Source organism: Capra hircus, chromosome 2, assembly GCF_001704415.2.
Source record: "Capra hircus breed San Clemente chromosome 2, ASM170441v1, whole genome shotgun sequence".
NCBI classification, from domain to species: Eukaryota; Metazoa; Chordata; class Mammalia; order Artiodactyla; family Bovidae; genus Capra; species Capra hircus.
Genome location: NC_030809.1, coordinates 45,607,105 through 45,613,104, shown reverse-complemented (window position 1 = coordinate 45,613,104; position 6,000 = coordinate 45,607,105).

The following is a 6,000-nucleotide window of genomic DNA, read 5'->3' as shown; positions in this document are numbered from 1 at the left end:
ATATGTATGTGCACAGTCGCTCAGTCTTACCCGACTCTTTTTGACCCCATGGACTGTAGCCCACAAGGATCTTCTGTCCATGGAATTTTCCAGACAAGAATACTGGAGTGGGTTGCCATTTCCTGCTCCAGGGGATCGTCCCAACCCGGGGATCAAACCTGAGTCTCTTGCATCTCCTGCATTGGCAGATGGATTCTTTACCACTGCACCACATGGGGAAGCCAGTTTAAGTGTAGGCCTAATAATTAATAAAGAATGAGACCAAACAGAGAGATTTTGTGCTCTTTATGCAAATATAATTATCAGTGTGTCCTCATTAAATAAAACCTAGGGAATTTAGTAGTCTTTGAGCTGCTTTTTAAATATTTTCTACTATTTGTAGTCTAGAAGTCTTGGGAAGGGACCTTCCCTGGTGGCTCAATAGTAAAGAATCCACCTGCCAATATAGGAGACTCGAGTTCAGTCCCTGGGTGGCGAAGATCCCCTGGAGAAGGAAATGGCAACCCATTCCAGTATTCTTGCCTAGGAAATCCCATGGACAGAGGAGCCTGGTGAGCTATGGTCCATAGGGTCACAAAGAGTTGGAAACAACTTAGTGACTAAACCCAAACCTAATCTTGGGAAAGTTAATTAAACTCTCTAAGATTCAGTTCCCTTATGATTAAGTGAAGATACTACTGGTACCTACTCTTTGTCATGGAGTTGCAGGATCAGCCTGGAGTCTGGCATACAGTGAGCACTGATATGGTAACTGTTGTCATTACTATTACTACTATACTTTTATCTAAAGCCTCCCCCTAGCCCCCACCTTGTTGAAAATAGGCAGGGATATAAGGAAATAAATAAATAATCAAAATGCATGCATTTCATGTGAATGTATTTGCAAAAGTGTTATTCTTTTTCTGTCTTGTTTAGGAAATTGTTAAACACACAGAAATGAACCTCCCTATAGCCATCACTCAGCTTAACCAATGATCAACATTTTTACCAATTTTGGGATTTTTATCCCCAATATTATTTTTATGAAATATTTCAAAGCAAGGAAGTTAAATCATTCCACCTGCAAATACTTGAGTATTCATCTTTAACCATATAATTGTTTTGAAAACATAATCATCATGCAACACGGAAAATGAATTCTTAATGTCAGTTCAGTTCAGTTCAGTCGCTCAGTCTTGTCCGACTCTTTGCTACCCCATGAATCTCAGCACACCAGGCCTCCCTGTTCATCACCATCTCCCGGAGTTCACTCAGACTCATATCCATCGAGTCCGTGATGCCATCCAGCCATCTCATCCTCGGTCGTCCCCTTCTCCTCCTGCCCCTAATCCCTCCCAGCATCAGAGCCTTTTCCAATGAGTCAACTCTTCGCATGAGGTGGCCAAAGTACTGGAGCTTCAGCTTTAGCATCATTCCTTCCAAAGAAATCCCAGGGTTGATCTTCAGAATGGACTGGTTGGATCTCCTTGCAGTCCAAGGGACTCTCAAGAGTCTTCTCCAACACCACAGTTCAAAAGCATCAATTCTTTGGTGCTCAGCCTTCTTCACAGTCCAACGCTCACATCCATACGTGACCACAGGAAAAACCATAGCCTTGACTAGATGGACCTTAGTCAGCAAAGTAATATTTCTGCTTTTGAATATGCTATCTAGGTTGCTCATAAATTTTCTTCCAAGGAGTAAGCATCTTTTAATTTCATGGCTGCAGTCACCATCTGCAGTGATTTTGGAGCCCCCAAAAATAAAGTCTGACACTGTTTCCACTGTTTCCCCATCTATTTGCCATGAAGTGATGGGACCAGATGCCATGATCTTCGTTTTCTGAATGTTGAGCTTCAAGCCAACTTTTTCACTCTCCACTTTTACTTTCATCAAGAGGCTTTTTAGTTCCTCTTCACTTTCTGCCATAAGGGTGGTTTCATCTGCATATCTGAGGTTATTGATATTTCTCCCAGCAATCTTGATTCCAGCTTGTGTTTTTTCCAGTCCAGCATTTCTCATGATGTACTCTGCATAGAAGCTAAATAAGCAGGGTGACAATATACAGCCTTGACTTACTCCTTTTCCTATTTGGAACCAGTCTGTTGTTCCATGTCCAGTTCTAACTGTTGCTTCCTGACTGCATACAGATTTCTCAAGAGGCAGGTTAGGTGGTCTGGTATTCCCATCTCTTTCAGAATTTTCCACAGTTTCTTGTGATCCACACAGTCAAAGGCTTTGGCATAGTCAATAAAGCAGAAATAGATGTTTTTCTGGAACTCTCTTGCTTTTTCGATGATCCAGCAGATGTTGGCAATTTGATCTCTGGTTCCTCTGCCTTTTCTAAAACCAGCTTGAACATCAGGGAGTTCATGGTTCACGTATTGCTGAAGCCTGGCTTGGAGAATTTTGAGCATTACTTTACTAGCATGTGAAGTGAGTGCAACTGTGCAGTAGTTTGAGCATTCTTTGGCATTGCCTTTCTTTGGAATTGGAATGAAAACTGACCTTTTCCAGTCCTATGGCCACTGCTGAGTTGTCCAAATTTGCTGGCATATTGAGTGCAGCACTTTCACAGCATCATCTTTCAGGATTTGAAATAACTCAACTGGAATTCCATCACCTCCACTAGCTTTGTTCGTAGTGATGCTTTCTAAGGCCCACTTGACTTCACTTTCCAAATGTCTGGCTCTAGATTAGTGATCACATCATCATGATTATCTGGGTCGTGAAGATCTTTTTTGTACAGTTCTTCCATGTATTCTTGCCTCCTCTTCTTAATATCTTCTGCTTCTGTTAGGTCCATACAATTTCTGTCCTTTATCGAGCCCATCTTTGCATGAAATGTTCCCTTGGTATCTCTAATTTTCTTGAAGAGATCTCTAGTCTTTCATATTCTGTTCTTTTCCTCTATTTCTTTGCATTGATCACTGAAGAAGGCTTTCTTATCTCTTCTTGCTATTCTTTGGAACTCTGCATTCAGATGCTGATATCTTTCCTTTTCTCCTTTGCTTTTCGCCTCTCTTCTTTTCACAGCTATTTGTAAGGCCTCCCCAGACAGCCATTTTGCTTTTTTGCATTTCTTTTCCATGGGGATGGTCTTGATCCGTGTCTCCTGTACAACGTCATGAACTTCATTCCATAGTTCATCAGGCACTCTATCTATCAGATCTAGGCCCTTAAATCTATTTCTCACTTCCTCTGTATAATCATAAGGGATTTGATTTAGGTCATACCTGAATGGTCTAGCGGTTTTCCCTACTTTCTTCAATTTAAGTCTGAATTTGGTAATAAGGAGTTCATGATCTGAGCCACAGTCAGCTCCCAGTCTTATTTTTGTTGGTTGTATAGAGCTTCTCCATCTTTGGCTGCAAAGAATATAATCAATCTGATTTCGGTGTTGACCATCTGGTGATGTCCATGTGTAGTCTTCTCTTGTGTTGTTGGAAGAGGGTGTTTGCTATGACCCGTGCATTTTCTTGGCAAAACTGTATTAGTCTTTGCCCTGCTTCATTCCGCATTCCAAGGCCAAATTTGCCTGTTACTCCAGGTGTTTCTTGACCTCCTACTTTTGCATTCCAGTCTCCTATAATGAAAAGGACATCTTTTTTAGGTGTTAGTTCTAAAAGGCCTTGTAGGTCTTCATAAAACCGTTCAACTTCAGTTTCTTCAGCATTACTGGTTGGAGCATAGACTTGGATTACTGTGATATTGAATGGTTTGCCTTGGAGATGAACAGAGATCATTCTGTCGTTTTTGAGATTGCATCTAAGTACTGATTTCGGACTCTTGTTGACCATGATGGCTACTCCATTTCTTCTGAGGGATTCCTGCCCGAAGTAGTAGATATAATGGTCATCTGAGTTAAATTCATCCATTCCAGTCCATGCAGTTCGCTGATTCCTAGAATGTCAACGTTCACCCTTGCCATCTCTTGTTTGACCACTTCCAATTTGCCTTGATTCATGGACCTGACATTCCAGGTTCCTATGCAATATTGCTCTTCACAGCATCGGATCTTGCTTCGGTCACCAGTTATATCCACAACTGGGTACTGTTTCTGCTTTGACTCCATCCCTTCATTCTTTCTGGAGTTATTTCTCCACTGATCTCCAGTAGCATGTTGGACACCTAATGACCTGGGGAGTTCCTCTTTCAGTATCCTATCATTTTGCCTTTTCATACTGTTCATGGGGTTCTCAAGGCAAGAATACTGAAGTGGCTTGCCATTCCCTTCTCCAGTGGACCACATTCTGTCAGACCTCTCCACCATGACCCACCCATCTTGGGTTGCCCCGCAGGCATGGCTTGGTTTCATTGAGTTAGACAAGGCTGTGGTCCTAGTGTGATTAGATTGACTAGTTTTCTGTGAGTATGGTTTCAGTGCGTCTGCCCTCTGATGCCCTCTTACAACACCTACCATCTTACTTGGGTTTCTCTTACCTTGGGCGTGGGGTATCTCTTCACGGCTGCTCCAGCAAAGCACAGCCGCTGCTCCTTACCTTGGACGTCATCTAATACCATATTTACATACCCATATTTGTCTTAGAAATGTCATTTTACAGTTATTAATGGGTTGGGACATGGGGGGAATGGGAAAATGTTGGTCAAAGGGTACAAAGTTTCAGATATGCAGGATAAATACATTCTGGGGCTCTAATGTACAGCAGTGTGACTATAGTTAACCATAGTGTATTGTATGCTTGAAATTTGCTAAGAAAGTGAAGTCACTCAGTCGTGTCCGACTCTTCGCAGCCCCACAGACTGTAGACCACCAGGCTCCTCCGTCCATGGAATTCTCCAGGCAAGAATACTGAAGTGGGTTGTCATTTCCTTCTCCAGGGGATGCTCCCAACCCAGGGATCGAACCCAGGTCTCCCATATTGCTGGCAGACGCTTACCGCCTAAGCCATTTGCTAAGAGTAGATCTTAATTGTTCTCACATACTCATGAGTCGCGAAGGGATTGATATGTTAATTAGCTTCCTTCTGGTAGACATTTTGCAAAGTATACGTATATCAAAACATCACCTTGTACATCTTAATTACGTGTGATTTTTTGGTCAATTATACCTCAGTAAAGCTGGAGGGAAAATCTGTTTTACAGTTAATTTATTTTTTAAAAAGAAACTGTTTTGCAGTTAGTTGATTCAAATCAGGATCCAAATAAGGTCTACATATTGCATTAGTTTGTCCTGTCTCTTGACTTTTTCTTTTTTTGCCATTGCTGCCTTAAGAGAAATCAGCTTTACTGACCTTTCTGATTTAGGGATTTGCTTCCTTGTGGCATTATGTAACTTTTCTGTTCTCTGTGTTTCTTGCAATCTGGTTTTAGATGTAGATATTTGATTGGCTTCAGGTTAACTTTTTTTTCCTTAGTCAAAAATGCACCACAAGTGATGGTGTGCAGTTTCTGTTGTATCATCACATCAGGAGGCACATAATGTCTGGATGTCCCAAATTTAGTGGAGCTAAGACTGATCTGAGGACTCACTTGGTGTCTACCTGACCCTTCATTGCAGAATTCCTTATCAATCTTTCACCTAGGGACTTTCCTGGTGGTCCAGTGGCTAAGACTCCATGCTCCCAAAGCAGGAGGTCCTGGTCAGGGAAGTGGATCCCACATGCCACAACTAAGAGTTCGCATATCACAACTAAAGATTCTGCATGCTGCAGCAAAGATCAAAACTCCTGAGTGCGCAACAAAGACCTGGCGTGGCCAAACATTAAAAAGAAATCTTTCACCTAACCATTTTAACATCCATTAATGATCGCTGCTTTGAAGTATTATTGCATTAGGGACTGCATAATAGTGAATTTCTTATTCTGTCATTTCTTCTGCATTTATTAGTTGGAATTCTTCCATGAAGAAGAATTTCTGCCTCATTAACCACTTGATAACCCTGGAAAAATAATCTGTATAGAAGAGACAAAGAAAGTACTTGATTTTCCCCTTTATTTCTAAATATCATAAGTAATGAATTGCTGCACTAGAAACCTCCAAGTGGTCCTTTTTATTTCA